The sequence below is a fragment of the Carassius auratus genome, chromosome 42 (assembly GCF_003368295.1).
Source record: "Carassius auratus strain Wakin chromosome 42, ASM336829v1, whole genome shotgun sequence".
Taxonomy (NCBI): Eukaryota; Metazoa; Chordata; class Actinopteri; order Cypriniformes; family Cyprinidae; genus Carassius; species Carassius auratus.
The window spans coordinates 17752265-17772441 of record NC_039284.1 but is presented as its reverse complement, the minus strand read 5'-3'; the positions used below and the strand labels follow the sequence as shown (position 1 = coordinate 17772441).

The following is a 20177-nucleotide window of genomic DNA, read 5'->3' as shown; positions in this document are numbered from 1 at the left end:
CCCGCTCTCTCTCTCTCTCTATCTCTAGCTCTGCTCCAAAACCTGCCCATCATAGAAAGCTTTTAAAAGACCCTATGAATTCAAAAAATGAGCTTTTTGGCTTTTAATCCATGTCTATTAATGATTAGTCCTATACAACTTCCTATTCAATGGGAAATATGACAACACAATAATATTAATAATATGTAATATTTGTATTAATATGTATATAATATATTATTGCATATGTATAATAATATTACATAATAAATAGCAATATTCATTTGGTTAAAAAATATCTTATTCATTTGTCTTTATCAGGAACTTAGTCAATAATATAGAAATAATAGGAGTATTGAATTATTTTAATATTTTGCTACTTCAGTAAACACAATTTGTTTTATTTGTACAAATTTATGTGGAATGTATATTCCACTATATTTTATTAATATACAATTAAATAATCAATAATAATGACTCTCAGCAATGTCTTTGTTTTGTCATAACTTAATCAAAAACATAAAAATGAGCAGCAGTATATAAGTATTTTCATATTTTGCTATAAAAAGTATATAAGAACACATGATTGATGAGAAACAAATCTGGTTCATGGAAAATAATTAACCAATTCATTACAGTGAATCAATTTTAGTAGACTGAATTTCATTACAGCAAAGAAATGTACACAATATAATAAAATATTATTATTATTATTATCAACATTTATATTTAAATAATAATTCAATACCAAAAAGTATTAGTAAAAAAATAATTATATATATATATATATATTTTTTTTTCTCTCTCTCTCACACACACACACACACACACAGTATATATATGGTATATACAGTATACTGTATATAGTGTAGATACACTTTTTCATGGTATTTTGATTGATGCATCTGATAATGTGTTCTTTTATATAGTTATATATGAAAATATATTCTCATGATAATGCCCTTAAAATTCATCATTCTGACACCAGTCCAGGTGACCAGCAACTCAAAATCAGTTTATCTGCATAATTAGCTCTGAAACAGGAAGCCATAAGATTGATGCATTACTGAGTCAGCTCTCAAACCCGTTCACTATTCTCAGTGCGACTGGTATTATCTCTGTGTCTAAAACACAGGGCGCGAGTGGAAATCTCCAGCTCAATTGCTACGGAGATGCTAGATTACACCTTGAAGAGGCGCTCAGTGAGGAATAAATGCCTATGGAAAGCTTGTAGGGGCTCTGAAGTTCCCGCTGAAGTGATTTGGTATTTTATCATTGTGCTGTTTCCTCTCATCACGAGCAGAAACAACTGTGTCAGATACAGAGATAAGAGGGCCGGGGAGAGCGGGACACAAGCTCTCCAGCTGACAAGCACTGTCCACTCACGATCCGTATCAAAACCGACGGAGAGCGAAACAGAGCGACATCACACTCACAGCTCGCATTATCCTCAAAGCAGAGCCATTTCAAGAACAAAAGCCATTCATTTTCACCGATGCAGCAAACAAATGGCAGTAAAACACGGTGAACATACACCCGCTGTTTTAACTGGAAAACCTTGTCGCCTGTCAATGTATTTCTGTCAAGTCAATCACAAACATTCCTGCTTAAACCACTGATAAGTGGTCAAACCCCCTCTAAAACCAGCCAAAGGACCAGTCAGACCAGGCTTGGAGACCAGTTAAAATAATAATTAAAAACACTATTAATCATATATATATATATATACACACACACACACACACACACATTAACCAATAATACAAATCTAATTAAATATTTTTGTGTTGAGCATGAAATGACATCCACATTTTATCTTCTTCAGGATAAAGAATCAAGCACCCGGTCAGTTTGATTTCATCTTGACTTTAAGTCAAGGATGCTGTGCTATTCTCTGGTTCTCACGAGAGGCTGATGCTTTATTCCAACACCTCCGAAATTCGTATGGATCTTTAGATCCTGGGAGTCCCACTTGCTAAATGCAACTATCAATAGTTTGCTCTGACGAGGAAAGGCAAAGGAGTACAAGATATTGACATTGACCAGCCCAAGCAAGGTCAAGTTCAGGGGGCACCGCAACTGAATCAATACCACGCGACGAGCAAAAGAAAATAATGGGGAGAAAAAAAGCCTCATCTAATTTGGAAATGCATTCATTATGGCAAACCGCATTAAAGCACAAGGCAGGCTACCTACGCTGTCCTCCAGTGCAGACATACACACAAACAATCCATTAGTAAAGTGCAGCAGCAGGCTTCTCTCAGAAACCCAACCGAAGCTGGCCAGGCCTGCAGGACACGTGCTGAAAAACAGCGGAGAACTGAATGCTGTCCCTTTTGACTTGAGAAGTGCATCAAATCTCCAACATTTCCTAGCATTTAAAAAAATTAATAAGCAAACATCCTGATTGGTGGATTAAGGATTGCTGAAGAAGCCCCAGAAATCCTGAAGCATGTGGTCAGCACTTGACTATTAACTTTGCTTACACTGTTTAATAATTCACATGCTGATGAGGCCAAAGGAAGAAATTCCCAGCAAGGATGATCCAATCAAACAGAATACAATATTAAGACATTAACACAACGGCTACAAAAAATGAAACAACTTGTCAAATGAAAGACCAGACTTTTCCACTTTCCTCAAGTTCTGGGACGGTTCTTTAGACTGAAACACATAACGGCGGATGTCATGGTTGATATGTGTTCTGTGAGGGGCTGAAGACACATCAAGGCCGCTCTATGTACCATGAAGTCTGTGTTTTCCAGACACTTTCCTCTCACAGCTCACAACTGAAGCATTACATGCCTCTAGCAGACGCAACACTAAACCTGCCCGCCTCACACTGTCTCAATACACACACACACACACATCAAAATATGTGCACTGAGACGCCACCATGTTGTCCTCTACAGATGTCCTCGACTTCAATACATCCTACCTGGCAAAATACTCAAGACTAAGAGAGTTAAGATGATTCTATGTGAATGTGCAGTCATTAAAATAAAAAGTGATCTCATTAGTATCTCAGTTGTTTCTCCTAGACTGAAAATAGAGCAATTGTGTTCAGACTTTTCCTTAAATCTGCTTCTAAATTATTTCTTATTTCTGTCACTTTAAATTCATTAAATTTTTTTAACCATCTGATGACTTTCTTTTTCATTTAATTCTCTAATTTCTTAATCTAATAATTTAGAACATATATAAGTTATAGTTTTAATATACAAGTAAGAGTAATAAAAAGTATAATATGTAATATATATATACAGTACATAAGTATTATTAAGTATTATTTCAGTATTAAGTGTTATTTCAGTTAAAATTATATAATCATAATTACATTTAAATTCATATTAATCTAAGTGCAAAACAATTTAATGTAATATAATATACATTAATAATGTAATATAATATATGTAATGTATTATTGTATTTGTTTTCTAGTAACTACATCCAGTGCACACACATATAGTATATATATATATATATATATATATATATATATATATATATATATATATAAATACATAATTTTGTTGTAAAGAATAATAAAAATATATGTATAATATGTAATATGCATTTTCAAGCTCACCACTCCAGGACATGCAGTGTGGTTTTATGCTTTCCCAGTTTGATTCCTTAACAAAATAAAAAATTAAATAAATAAAAAATCACATAAAGAACAGAAAGGAAATGACAGTGTAAGTAGACAGAGGATAGACTGGGCAGATCGACCTTACAGCAGAATGATGCCTGAAAGGGGTGGATAATATGTGTGCAATCAACAGAAGCTGAGCAGACATGAGACTCAGGCTTTACGCTATTGAATCTATAACATAGATGATTACAGGCACATTCACACGGCACAGAACAACCTGCGATGCCACGGCAACCAGAGTAGTTGTTGAAACAGACCAGCAGAGAGAGAGAGAGAGAGAGAGAGAGAGAGAGAGAGAGAGAGAGAGAGAGAGAGAGAGAGAGGTGTAGAGGTGGAAGACTGTACATGAGCCGCGACGCTCAGACATTGAAAGGCTGATGTTTCAGGCTGCCAAACAACATAATGAGTCGTTGAGGCAGAAAAATATTAGCACCAGGGGAATATTTGGAACATCTCTGGGAGAGAGTAATTAGGAGCTAACCCACAATGACATGATCCAGTGAGGAGAGGAGAAAGAGAGAAGGAGAGAGAAATAGAGAGGTACTGTATTTGAGCCCCAGATTATAGTGATGAACAGCGCTTTATGTCATGATGCTCACATGGAGGCTAACAATCTCATATAGGATGAATCAAATTGAGCCGGTTAATTTAAGACGATCTTCAGTAATGCTACTGAATGTCAAATGGACATCTGATAAAATAACAACAACAACTACATCTAATTGTAATAAAGAGCCTTTAAAAGAGCATAGAAATCAGGCCATATGTGTAAATATGTGAGAGAAAAAGATAAACAAATCAAGAACAACAGATAAGAATAATATATAAACAGAACAAAGGATAGAGCAACACATAGAAAGATAGACAGATAAAACAATTGAAAAAACGAGAAAATAACAGAACATCAGAAAGATAGTTTGTCTATGTTGTGTACAAGAGAGAAACGTTGAAAAATAAGTAAAACTGAAATAAAAAATGAGACAGAACAACAGAACCATAGAATGATATAACAATGGACAGACAGACACACAGGCAGACAGAGGCAGACAGACAGACAGACAGGCAGAGACAGACAGACACAGGCAGACAGACAGAGAGACAGCCAGAGACAGGCAGAGAGACAGACAGACAGAGGCAGACAGACAGAGAGACAGGGAGACAGGGACATACAGACAGACAGACAGACAGACAGACGGACAGGGACAGACAGACAGACAGAGGCAGACAGACAGAGAGACATAGACAGACAGACAGAGGCAGACAGACAGAGAGACACAGACAGACAGACAGACAGACAGAGACAGACAGACAGACAGACAGACAGAGGCAGACAGACAGACAGAGAGACAGCCAAAGACAGGCAGAGAGACAGCCAGACAGAAAGACAGAGGCAGACAGACAGAGAGACAGGGACAGGCAGACTGAGACAGACAGACAGACAGAGACAGACAGACAGACAGACAGACAGACAGACAGACAGACAGAGACAGGCAGACCGAGACAGGCAGACCGAGACAGACAGACAGACAGACAGACAGACAGACAGACAGAGACAGGCAGACCGAGACAGGCAGACCGAGACAGACAGACAGACAGACAGACAGACAGACAGACCAAGACAGGCAGACCAAGACAGACAGACAGACAGACAGACAGACAGACAGACAGACAGACAGACAGACAGACAGACAGACAGACAGATAGATAGATAGATAGATAGATAGATAGATAGATAGATAGATAGATAGATAGATAGATAGATAGATAGATAGATAGATAGATAGATTGATTGAATAAACATTTTGGAATATTTTTTGCCTAACAAGACAAATTCTGCCATTGAAACAATACACTCATATCTGTGCAAGATTGCTACTGAGGTAAATTCATCTCGTTTTAAAATATGTTTAGATATTTCTACTGGAAAACAAGATCAAGATACCAAGAGTAAGAACAGGATTTTTTGCTGTGTAAGACCATTATGAAACAGCTTCTTTTTCATTTAGAGTTAATGTGTATCTGTTTGCCTTCTGTTTACTGCTTTCATAGGCAACTCCTTTGTAAGACAACGTCAAAACTGAAATGGAACCTCAAAAGTGACTGATCCACACACACATCACACGAATACAGCATCTTATGTGAAGCTTACTTCTACTAAAAATAAATTCCAATAGAGTTTTCCATTAGCATGTTGCTAAGCTAATCACACAATCCTCTGAAGAGAAAACAAAAACAGCACTAGCAATTTCTGGTTAAAAAATAAATAAAGTAAAAATAAAATAAAAATCACTTTTCTATTAGATTGGAAGTATTATTCATCAATACTCTTGATATATATATATATATATATATATATATATATATATATATATATATATATATATATATATATATATATATATATATATATATATATATATATATATATATATATAGTATATTTTAGGTAAAGGGTGCATATAAGTACATAGTTGGTACAAATTAGTACCTAAGGGTTGTGTATTAGTACATAAAAGGTTCAAATTAGTACCTAAAGTGTGCATGTTAGCCTATGTACAGCTTACTGTAAAAGTGTGCTAGTAATACTCAAAAATGCTGTCTAGTTAGGCATCTCACTAAGTTGTGGACAGTTTCTGTACTTGTGGAAGAAGCAGTAGAGTAAAAGAGCAGTAATAAAAGCAAGCGGCAGTCAAAGAGGGTGGTATTTGTGTTCATGTCCAGGTAGACTCAGAGCACGTCAGGTGCACCTCTGGGATAGTACCTGCACGTAAAAATAATGAACACTGCGCTCCTCGCAGCACTGCTTCATCAAATTGCATTTTAAGCCTCACAACTCCGGGACATGCTGGGTGGTTTGATGCTTTCCCAGCTATCAATCTTTCTGCAGAGCCAATTTTCATTTAAACCTAATTAGGGGCCTGAAATGAACATTATGCATTAGATAAAGCATTGGAAAAGTAGAACTATCCTCAGAGCACGACGGAGAAAAAATGGGGGGAGGGGAATATAAAGGGATGGAGAGAGGAAGAGAGGGAGGTGGAAAGAATTAATTACTAGCCATTAGGATACAAGTCATCTCATTGCAAACGTTGAGTTACATGGAGAAATCAGTTCCTCTGCTGTGTTAAATACTCTGAGCTGATTTAGTACGCTACAAGTAGTTCATTACGTAGAGGTCAGCGTGAAGCTAGAGGTGAACATGAATACTGCTCAGAACAGATCTGTTTCAAGAAATATAAAAAAAAAAATTCTAACTATGTAGAAATATTCACAAAGATTCCTCAACATTTATCAAATTTAACCTGCAAAATTCAGAAATCACTGAGCAGTTTCATAACCTGCTTTATCGATATTTTCGATATCTATCGAAGTTTTATATCTTTTTTTTCTTTAAGATTTGTGATAACTTTAAGTAAGTTTTACAAAAGGCTTGATTAGTCTACACTAGTTAGACATGTTAGAGTTAGACAAAGTTTTCAGAACACTAAAGTCGACAAGAAACTATGTTAAAAAACTAATTTACATCTATGATATGATTGAAATATGTGTAATGCACAGACACAAAATGTAAGGTGGGATTGTGAGTTTGCATAAATATAAGCTATTACTTAACATCATCTAATAATGTTACCTGGGCTTATTATTAGAATAATTTATTTATGTATTTATTTATTACTTTTTTATTTATATATGTATATATCAATAAACACACAAATTCATAACATCATGAATTTTCTTATCGTTAATAATATAAATTAAGTGATATGCATTACATTTTGATTTCATGCAGATTTTGATATATAATGACACATATATTTAAAAAATAATTTACTATATAAATACTACTAATACTACTAATAAACAATTCATAGAAAAATGTATATATAATTATATAAAATATTGCTTACATTAAAAGGTTATCTATATTAAGTTATATTGAATTTAAAGAATGGAACTGCAGGAAACAGACCAATGGAGTTACACTTCAGTTTAAAAAAAAAAAGATTTGACCAAACCATATCGAGCATCATCGTGATTTAATTAAGATCTGCTATCAGACCTATTTGTTCACTGCATTATCTGAGAGCCTTTGTAACACATTCCCTTCAGCTCTGTTATCTAACCTGTGTGTGATAGTGGGTGGTTAGAATATAACCCCATATTCAGGACGGTGAGGGAGCAACTATAAAATATTACAATCAACCACCAAACAGCACTAATCTCAGCATTCCTCCTCAATGTCAATGTATCTAGAGTATTGGCCAATTGTTTTACCACCAATGCAAAGAAGTCCTCTTATCTGCTTCCTCTCCACTGTTTTTAAGATCTCTCCTGCAGAAGACAGTGTAATGGATCTCTTCTACAGTCCTGTGTGTGAGTGTGATTGTGTGTGTGTGTGTGTGCCCCTCCTAACACACTTGCCCTTGGCAGAGAATTAGGTGAAAGAACAGGTCAATTTCACATGTTGTGGTGCTTCCTCGGGAAAGCAGTGCTGGCTTTGTCCTCCACGACGGCTTGATTGCTTTTGTGCACCGATTGCTTCTTTCCCAGCCATCCCCACAAACACCCCCTCCCTCCCCCACCTTCCCTTTAAAACCTGTTTAAAGTATTTTGTCCAGGATTGCATTAGCAAACCAGAAATTAATCTACCATTACAGGGAATATTGAAGACTCCGAAGCTTCGAGGGTGGCGGCAATAAAACAGTTTAACTGCTCTACTGCAAACGCGATTGGTCATCATTGGTCATGTGCTAAAGAGGAGGACGAGAGAAAACAGAGCAAATGAAGGCAGGTAGAAGCAGCAAAGGTTTCTCTATGAGACCGCGGCTGACTGAAGGCAAACATATCATTTTTTGACTGAACACCCTGACCCACTGGTGATTTCTTTGGTCAATTCCATCACACAGTCAGAAAAGTTTAGACTTAAGGAAAATACATAATATAAAACACATAAAAAGAATTAGACTCCCTCTAAAGTATGCTCTGACCAGCCATGACCTTGACAAACAAAGCATAATATTATGGTTTGCTGCTCAGTTGTTTCTATTTATGTGATGTCATGCTTGGAAGCTCCACCCATTGTGAATTCTCATTGGTCCAAAATTCCAAATAGCTGTGCATTAAACCTCAATTATGTTCACAAATGACTCTCAGTTTACACCGTATATTGCTCTCAATGAGGGTATATAAATTATGCCACATTGATTAAAAACAGTCAAGAATCAAGTTTACCACAGTATGACAACACCAAGGTGCATTAAATAAGAAGAAATGTATAATTGCATGAAAATGCTGGAGAAATGACTGTTAAGAGAGAAAATTCAGATTCAAAAAAGGCAACAATCAGATTCAGACAGATTCAAGAGGAACACACTTCACAGGGCATTCAACAGCAATGGCAGATTTTTCTCGGTTCCCCATGAATGAACGTTTGACATGGGCTGTGGGTCTCTCAGATGGATTGTTGGGGCGAATCCGGCGAGGTTTGAGGGGACTGACTGGGCTGATGTAGGAGGGTTTCCAGTTACTGTGTTTGGTGAGGCAGTCCAGTGGCTCTCCTCTGCCTCAGCAAGAAATTACACACACACAGACACACACACACTCGGAGGTGCTGAGGTAATCTCCCTTCCTTGTTAGTGGTGTGGAGGAATATGCATGTCAGCAAACGCTGTCACCGGTGTAGCGTCAGGGCAGCACGGCCCGCCACACTTCCAGGCTGACTTTGCTGAGTAATGAGCCGAATACAAACGCATTTCACGGCTGCAGCCTCCGCTGAAGGTGTTTTCCATGCAACGTCTAATCACAGCAGAAAAACTTTTACCTACTGTATCTCCGCTCGTTTCTCAGGGAAGCATTCTGCTAAATGTGATCTTTAAAGTGATAGTTCACCAAAAAAAAAAAAAAAGACATAAAAAACAATTCATACAATGAAACCATACGAAAATATATTATATATTGTTTTAGTGAAATGCCCTTGCAAAGTGAAGCAGAATGAAGCAGAGTTTCAGCATTAGACAAGGGTCTGTATTTCAAACAAGCCTCAGATGAGTTTTTTTTTTAAATCGGTGTTTCAACCGTTTGCTCTCAGCTGCAGCTTGGGCTAAACTCAGCGCTCAGAAGCATGAGACTCTCATAAAGCGGTTTCTAATTGTAATGATTATGTGAGCTGGAAGCAGATAAAACATGTCATTGTTTTTGAGCTGCATAATTCAATGGAAACAAGCAGGGTGTTGCTGAATACACACTTTTTTACGAAGCCTGTTTGACTTTATTTGATGGTGAGAAACAATATCAAGCTTTCATCTGATTCCCGGGTTCATTATAAGCCACGGTGAAATGTGAGAGAGTAGAGTCTAAACAGCTGACCACAACAAAACCAGTTTAGAGAAACCTTCATGTTTGATAGAACAGACTGAATAGATAATACAATTGAAATAATATAGGTTTTGGCATTACACTAATGAAAAATTTGATCTTTTTGGTGATTAAGGTGAAATTACCTTAATTATATAATTTAAATAATGTCACACTGGGAAAAAAAAAGGTCCTTAAAATACAAAATGACACTTTACTTGAAGGCTTTATATATAATACATCACAAAAGTTATTCATAATTTAGGTTGTAATGCATTATATATTGTCATAATTGTAAACAAAGCATTATATTTGGAGATTCCTTACCACGTCTTAAATTCATGTTTGCCATTATATTTTTTTGCATTATATTTTAATAGCTGTAAAAATAAATAGATAAGTATTATAATATATTATATACATAACTGGTTACAATTAGTCATAAGATACATTACATTTATTTATTGATTATTAAACTCTGAAATTCATTAAACTGTAAAGTGCATTAAAAGACATAATTAATGCATTAATATGTTAATAAATTAAATAAAAATGCTTCAAGTAATGTGTTACCAAATATACTTCCATGACCATATTTATTGATCCACAGGGGTCCATCACAAACACACCCCTCTTTTCACTCCCTGTAAAATCCATGTTCTGCTCCTGGATGCTGTCAGCAAATAAAACACACTGCATTTGATATTTGTTTGGTCGAACAGTTGGAAGAAGACAAACCGAGAATGTTTACCAGGTTCCCTCTCGAAAGTGAATGGTCAGAGCTGCCTTTTGAAGTAAATACATGTCTATGTTTGCACACACCCTTCCAGCTTGTTTGTGCTCGGACCAACAAGTGCAGTTTACACCAGATTTACATTTAAAAGGGGCCCTCGTGTCCAATGTAAAATAAGTGTTGATTCGAAGAAATATCAGCGGTGAAATCGATTGAGGCTGTGTGGAGCTCCCGAGCGGGTACACCGCGGCCGGCCTTGGCCTTTCCAGCCGCACACACAGGCTACTTCAAAAGCCAATTAGTGCGATTTCACATTCCCCCGCAGCTGAATAATTTCATGTAATTTTCAGCCATGCTGGATGGAGGCCAAGTTTGTTGGAAAGCACATCAGCCCCCCTCCGCCGCATCCCTCGCCCCTGGATTCCTCCTCAGCCCCCTTGTTTTTACTCCCGTGCCTTTCCATGTGTTTGGGGTCATTTGGTAATCTTGTCGAAACGTGGTGCTCCTAATTACACGGGTATCAGCACACACACTGTCCACGTTACCCAGCTCTGCTCCCACAGGGCCGTGGTCACTTGCGGCCTCAAACACACACACACACACACACCTCACACTAATTTCATCTTAGTGCTGGGCTGTCAAACATCTCCCCCGTCTGAGCACTTTTAATCGATTAGCTGAACGTCTCTATAATACATCAGCTTCTGGCAGGCCGAGGGGATTCGGCGATGAGACAGTTTAATTACTGTACCTGTGTACCAGCACAATAGAAGCTGCTACACTGACGCTACAACAGCGCCGGTCTGTTTCACCCTCAAGCTCACAAACTCATGCCAGATGACACACACATGATAATACAGCACATCTGCGAGAAACACACTGACATCAGCACCGGAACTATTCCAAAAATACAAATACAGACATGGATTTCCAAATGAATCACAACAGTTACACCTTTTTTAAGTCAGTTTGCTGGTATTAGTTGGTTAAACAAGCTGGTTTAAGCTGGACTAACTAGTCTCCCACTCTAGACTTAAAGTAGATTCACAGTAAATCTTTTTTTAGATATTAAGATATCTCTACCCATTTTTTAATTGAATTCCAAAATATATATACAAAACTAAATATAGTTTGATATACTTGCAAATTCTATATGTACAGTACACACACACACACACACACACACACACACACACACACACACGTTTGTTTTTGTGAAAAGTGGGGACATCCCATAGGCGTAATGGTTTTCATACTGTAGAAACTGTATATTATATCGCCCTAAACAACCCTAACCCTAACCCTAACCCTCACTGGAAACTTTTTGCATTTTTACTTTCTCAAAAAAAACTCATTCTGTATGATTTATAAGCGTTTTGAAAAATGGGGACATGGGTTATGTCCTCATAAGTCACCCTCTCCTTGTAATACCTGTGTCATACCCATGTCATTATACAGAGTTGTGTCCTGATATGTCACAAAAACATTCCCATATATACAGTACCTACTGCTGATGATTGCATTCATATTTTCTATAAACATGTTGACTGATGATTGACAGCTGTCAAAATCAACTCGAGGTGAGTTTTGGCTAAACGGACTAAACTATTTTCAAAAAGAGTTTGTGTCACAATAAAACCATTTCATTATTTCAGATATATCATATGCCATGTCCACGGCAGAGGTATTTCATTCATAATAATTGATAGATAAATCCACCGACTTGGTTAAACCGCCCTCGGAAACCAAGCCAGAAATGTTTTGAATGGTTAAACAGCAAAATCCATAAGAAGCCAATATAAATTTGCACCCCGTCCAGATCCTTTCTGTGCCAGAATGACGGTACATCCTGAATACTCCCCTGTTCTATAAATACATTCTCAAGCTTTTTTTTTACCTTCTGTGTCTTTGAAGCATAAATAATGACTAACTAAAAGAGCTGAATCATTCGGGACGAGCGCCAGTGATTGATATGTGTAGAGGCCATGAGCCGACTGCACTAGAGAGAGAAACGACAGTCCATTTTAGAAAGTGTCTACCGAATTGATTTAACAAGTTTAATGTGTGCATCAATGTGGGCCTATTACAGGTTGTAAGCCTCAGTGATGCTATTTGTTCGACTGGCAAAAATACTGCTCTTTAGAATGAGTGTATTAGGTCTAAAATTGCAGAGAAAACCCCATTACAACTTTATTGCTGGTAAATTGGAACCAAACGTTGTCTGTATTTCAATTATTGTGAGTTACCCGGGAAATAAATCGATTTTGTATAGGCTCAATCACATAGACAGTGATGAGAAATGCTTTATTACACTTTGGCAACCCAAGGCTAGTCTTTTGTTTTTCCCCCTTAGCAATTTTCAAGAAATTGTCAATTAAGGACTTTCTCGTCTACTTTTGGCTTCTAGGAATGGCTCGGTCCGTGGAGGAGGAATCACTGAGCGTTTTGTATTGCAGGGTATTATTCATGATGCTTGTTCGGGTTTTAAATGCTAATGTCACTCCTCCTACGGCCCTGTGCCACAACACAACTCGCCCACTTCGACACGGTGGGTAATCATTATCTGATTCTACTATCATCATCTGATGCCCTAAACCAGCACAAAAAGAAGCACACAGGGATAAAGCCTCCGCCTACCCAAAGTGCAAACACAGTTACAAAATGAACATTTGTGACATAAACTAGATTGCATGTTAAGTTAACAGTACATTATATATATATATATATATTAGGGGTGTAACGGTTCACAAAATTCACGGTTCGGTTCGATACGATACACTGATGTCACGGTTCGGTTCGGTTCGGTTCGATACGTTTTAGATACAGCAAAATGTAAAAACATCTCAACTTTTCAGAATGCCGCAAGCGCACCGTGGGTCATGTGACAAGAACCAACCAATCAGCTTCATCCTTACCCGTAACAACGTTGAGAGCTCAGCCAAGATGAAGGATCAGCTGATCATAGTTGTATATGGATTGCAATTTTGAAATAAATTTAGTAGCAGAGCTACTGCAAGCGATTTTTAGAGCTGCAAATCCATTTATCCTTCGCTGAAATTTCCGCGTCTCATGGAAAGAGCACGTCATTGTTGCTTAGCAAAGACAGACGCCTCATGAGCGCTTCTGCCCGAGCGCTTTGGAAAGGAGGAGAAAGACGCGCTTAGCGTTTTCCATGCGTTTTTAGGCACGATATGTGAACGCCCCCTAAGGCGCTCGCTCACTCAGCACGCGCTGAAGGCTCGTTGCAAAATGTCGAATGCATTTAACAGACCAGAAATATAAGTGTACCCTGTCATGTTGCAGATGCGACATACCGTTGTTTTTTTATCCACCACTCTCTTGCCATCACCATTATAGCTTAAAGGGAATCCAAAGTGCACCCAAACACCAGACCTGTTGGTTATTGGAGGATCTTCTCATTTCTAGTCTGTTAAACGCATTGGCTATTTTGCAACGAGCCTTCAGCGTGTACTGAGTGAGCGAGCGCCTGCTGAGTAGCCTAACATAAACATATAAGATGGTGTTTTTTTCTTCTTCGGGAGTGTCAGGGGCGTTGCCTGTTACGTTGTTTGGGTTATTGGGCTACCTTGTTGAACGCATATCATTATATTTCTCTCTCTCTTTTTTTTTTTTTTTCAAATATAATTAAATACTCCAACGAACCGTTCGGTATACATAATGCGTACCGCGTACCGAACCGAAAGCGTCGTACCGAACGGTTCAATACGAATACGCGTATCGTTACACCCCTAATATATATATATATATATATATATAAAAAAAAAAAAATATATATATATATATATATATATATATATATATATATATATATATATATATATATATATATATAAATCATTTGTTATCAGCATTGGGAAATTACCTAACCTAGCTAAATAATTACTGTACTTAATAACTAGGTAATAACTTTTAATATTTTCTAATAACTTTTGGTAATTTATAAGTAAATTAACAAACAATTAGCAAATTATCTAATTCAATAATGAATCCCAGTGAGTAATGGTGTATTGCATTGAAATGCTGCAACTTAATAAAATAAAATACCACACAGATATTGCCATCTTGAACAGCTCTGATATCGTTAGAACCATTTAGTGTAATAAATAAACAAATTATTTTTTCCAATAACAGATTTCCAGAGAGTAGTGGAGTATCGAAATGAAATATTGCATTTAAAAAATAGATAAATAAATTAAAAAATAAAATGTAATTCAACGAAGATATTGCCATCTTGAATAGATCTGATATAGTACTTTAATAAATAATAGTGTGAATAATAATTAAATAATAATTTCCAATAATGAATGCAAATAATGAGTAGTGGAGAAACAAAACAAAACAAAATAAAATAAAACAAAATAAAATACTGGAAAGATACTGCCATCTCAAATAGTTGTGATTTACTTAGAATTGTTTAGTGTAACAAATAAACAAATGACCATTTCCAGTAATGAATTCCAGTGAGTAGTGATGCAATGCTATGAAATGCTGCATTACAAATAAACAAACAAACAAACAAACAAACACACATACATAAAAATAATATAATACAATAGAAATACAATACAATTCCAAAACTTTGGATACTTTCTACTTTAATATCCAAAGCTATAAGCTACTCAGAATATACCGTTTTTAGAACACCTTGTCCAACTTTTCTAAAACAAAAACTGAAATATGAAATTCTGTAGTTTTCATGTAAACACATACTCAATGTGACTAAGTAATGACCTTACAGTATATTTAATAAAAAGGTGTACATGTACATTGACCATGTTTACAGGATACAAGTCAACTCATTTCTAAAGATTCATGCTTCATATTCACTGAAAAAGCTAATGTTTTAATTTGAGATGTTCTCAGAAACAAGCCCATTTCTAAGCACTAGTGGAAGTGTGAATAAAGCAGTCAGACGATACACACGGAGGAAGTGGTTTATATTACACAGACCCCGCAGACACAGCCCACATTCATGCAATGCAAATTCAAATCAACAAACACAGAGGGAGAAGGAAAAAAAAACTCACTATGCCAGAGTTTAATTAAAGGATCTGCATAATTTGAATCCTTTAAAAAGAGAGAGAGCGAGAGACAGAAAGGCGAGATCAGTGCTGCCTTGAAGTCGATATCATTTAATGACATCAGCTCTTTTACAACACCGTCTGAGGCGGCAAGCTGCCACGACACATGGACGACGCGGGAAACACTGATCTGGTCTCCGTTAAGATGAACACAGGGGTCCCTCGCTCTCATCTTCACAATTAACGCTTACAGTCTCTGCTAAGATGCATCTTGTTGGGACGACATCCAAACAAAACAGAAAAGAAGAAAAGAGAGCTGCAATTTTAATCAGCTGAACACGCTCCTCTGACCTGCCCAAAACAATGTGAATCCAGCCTGAGGATTTACACACGGTTTCCTTCAGCTGTAATTGGCTTGGCAGCTTAAGAGCTGACAGGAAGTGAACGACTGGATGTGTAATACTGCTGACACTACTGACACAACACACACCGCTGTCCTCCAAATCTACCAGCTGCTCTACTACAGCTAAAGCACTCCAAATCAAGCCTTATATTGCTTTACAACATAAGATAACACATTTTAAGTCTATTTTAAAGTCAGAGTTATTTGGTAAATTTGCCTGAAATATAATCTTTTTCCAAAATGCTTTATTTAAAAGCATTGGACATAAAATTCATGAATTAGAATTAGGTTATTTTGAACTTACAAAAATAAGGACTTTTTGAAACTGGACTGCTGAAAACCCTCCCCCATCTATTGTTGGTGACCCCGCCTCAAATTTACGCCATTGGTCGAACCAATGTCGAAACATATATACTTTTCAACTGACATTACCATGGTTGAATGGGAGGGTAAAAATCACATAAAAAAAATCACAAGTAATATCAAACCTGTAATCAAAATGCAATGCAAAACATTTATCAATGCAAGGGTGGTTGGAGGAAAATAATAACCCTCTAAAAAAAAATAAGAAACTGCATAAAACATTGTGTCTATGGAAAAAAAAAGGAGTCTACTATATTGGAAGAATAGATAAAAGTACAATAATATAAAATAGAGAAAATAAAATAAAATAAAATCACATAACCGATAATATTATGTCTACATTACATTACAATTTTATGTTAAATATACTACAGCTCAACAGACCTACATATATATTCCAGGTTTTTCTTTTCTCTTTTTAAATCTCAAAAGAAAAAGAAAAGAAAGAGAAACAAATAAAGCTGCAAACAAACTTTTAATTAATCTTCTACTGTGTCTGATTTTCGTCAAAAGATGAATATTAAAAACAGTCATTGATAACTTTCCTATTGAACCAATCAGGTAGTTAGCCTGTGACTTTAAACAAAACTCACAAGTTTATTATACCTGCGCAGTCACACAGAAAATCTCTTCAAATCTATATTTCATTACCAGGCCAGAGGAAACTAGAAATTCCTGTTGTGTCGATTTTCACTGGCTGCTCATCCTATTATCTGACTCAAAAAATGTAAGCATTCAACAGAAAGAACAGTTAAATGAATCATGGGTCACTGAGAGCTGATAAAAGGTAAATGAAGTAATTTTCTTGGAGCTTCTGTCCAACGAAGATTTTCATAGCAAGGACATCGCAACAAGGAGAAGTCAGTGTAATTTCTAATTACTTCAAGCAAGCAACAAATTCAATCAAACGCTGCAAGCGTTTCAGCGAGGGACTTCAAAGTGGGCTCCCATCAAGAAGCTGCTCGTGGTGAGAGCTTCTGTTACCAAAAACAATGAATTTCATGTTTTATTCATGTGTACATATACATTCTCATTAGTGGCGGTCACCGTGTGAGGACAGATAGTGTGATTGAGTGGGGATGGAGGGGGAGGAACGTGGTGCTGTCGAAGGCCTCGGGCGATCTGTTGATTGACCGGGCTCTGGTCCCAGTGGTGGTGACCGCCAGGCTCGGTGATGGACACACATTGAAGAATGAATCTGAGCTAGCCTGCAGCTGGGTTGTGCGTCTGGACTCCTTAGTGGGCCCACAGACTGACCTAATACAAGCCCACTGGCAAAACAGCACCAGGGTGTTCCAAGTGTGCTACATGACATGTACGGGGCACAGGAATGCTGGGATTTGGAGAGTTTGCTGCTTGTGTCTGCAAAGTAAACCTTGGTCTGCTAGGGTTAGGATAGCAATGTGTGTTCAAACGTTCTTGCACATTCAGAATTCAATTGAGGATGCATTTAAATTTCAATTCAGCTGAGTTGGCAAACTGGATACAAAATTGCAATTTGAATTAGACTCTGAAAAAGTGCAGAGATTCAAGCAGTATTGTTCAAAAGTTTGGGGTCAATACTTTTTCTTTTTTTTTTAAGTAAATGAACAATTCATAGATCAATAGTGTCAGTAAAAACATTCAAATGTTTATTTAAAATACAGTAAATTCTGTTCATTTCACCAAGGAATTTAGGAAAATAAAATACAAAAAAAAAAAAAAAAACGAATATTTGGAAAAATATTTTTGCATGGTTTCAACAAAAATATTTAGCATTTTCAACATTGATAATAATAAGAAATATTTATTAAATGCCAAATTCACATATTAGACTGATTGTTGAAGGATCATGTGACTGGAGAGATTATGCTGAAAATTCAGCTTTACATCAAAGAATAAATTATATTCTAAAAATATTCAAATTAGAAAACAGTTATATCAAATTTTTATTTCACAATATTACGGTTTCACTGTATTTTGATCAAATTAATGCAGCCTTGGTGAACAGAAGAGGAAACATTAAAATAATCTTAGTGACCCCAAACTTTTCAAGTTCATTTTACTGAATGTTGCAAGTCCATTACAATTCAAATTCCAGTTTGGCTTCCTGTGGGTGTGGCTAATTTAATTCCAATTCCATTTCAATAATTGAAAGGAATGCAATTTACATTTCTAAATTTTGCAGCCTGGTTATATGAATACTGACCGTGATTTTCATGCAGAATTAGGGTTACCTTCTAGACACAACTAACTTTGCAGCTGACCCTGTCACCTTCTTCGCCAGGCTTCTACTTGACCAGCCCTAGTGTTAAAGGAAATTCAACATCACAATTGTAACGCAGAGATGAGAGTGAAAAATCCCAGACTGTCAGGGCCACTATCAAGTGGTTATTATAGATATTAATGAATAATATGGGTGAGCGAAAACTGTTAGCCATGCGTTGAGATAGCAATAGCTAAATGTTTCACGCTTGAATCGGTTGGCTTTTCAGTCAGCGCCCGAGTCTCTCGACCCCTCCGCCTGCAGCTCGCTCCAAGCTTGCCTTTAAATGGAAGAAATCCATTGGTTTCGATATGAAGCTCTTTGTGACAGCAAGTAAACTGAGTGATTAAGCCGGGCAGGGGCTTTTGAGGGGCAGAAAATGGTGTGATTAAAATGGATGATTTGGGTGAGTCATTTGTGTCCTGCAAGAGATAAACAGCGTTGAGGCCAGACACCTCCATGACCTTCCTCTGAAATCTTAACCGCCTTTACACTTCACTGCAGACAAACAGCAAACCACAACACAGTGTCAGAGAACGGACCATGATTATCAACCACTTAGGAAGAAGAATAACAAAAAAATGAAATAAAATAAAATACTTTACTTTCATTTTATACACACTAATACATATTTATGATAAACAAAATGTGGTTTCAAATGTAAAAAAAATAAAAGATGAAATGTGTGGTGTCTGCTATTGCAAAACTTGCCGCCATGAAGTTAGGTCCATCTCAAAGCTAATGCTTTGCAGTTGCTAAGGTGTTCTAAGTGTTTTTTTTTCTTTAACATGTTACTATGCAGTTGCTAGTGTGTTCCACTAGCCTCCATGTTTCCATGTCTATTGCACCGGAACGTTTTAAAAGCCTAACCCTAACATGGAATTATTTGTGACGTTTTGATTTGTGCAAGGCTCTAAAGCTCTATGACAACTTGGTTTAATTATGAAATATATTACAGCTGCCTTAGTCGAGCCAATTAAATTTGATTGGATACTTTCTTTATTCAACAACCTCTTTTCATGTCATTCTAATTTACTGTCAAAGTAGCCTGAATATTGGAAACTAAATTATTTACTACAGCCCATAAGCCAATAATGTTCCCTGTGTCTGTACTGAGAGAGTCTACACTAACAAGATTATTAAGGACATTACTTGTAATAGTAAATGCCCTTTACTTTATTTGAGGCTCACGCTGTGCTTTCAGACGTTCCTCTTCAAAAGAGCAGCACTCAGAAGAGACTGTCAGCGGCCGGCGGGAGACGCTCAGGTACGGCCGACCACCGGAAAAAAATTCAACGGAAGATAAAAATGATATGCAGGCAAAATCTGTTTAAATCTAAGGAAATTTCTTCCGTGCCTTTGAACAAATTGCACCATTTATCCCAGCATCATTTTTTTTAATT

At 36.8% G+C, this 20177-nt stretch overlaps 1 protein-coding gene across 2 annotated transcripts in view; it reads right to left on the bottom strand.

Annotated features, from left to right (window-relative positions):
- LOC113060912 (neuronal PAS domain-containing protein 3-like) overlaps positions 1 to 20177 on the bottom strand; it is a 783891-nt gene that overhangs the window by 140898 nt on the left and 622816 nt on the right. The gene's annotated exons all lie outside the window — the stretch shown is intronic.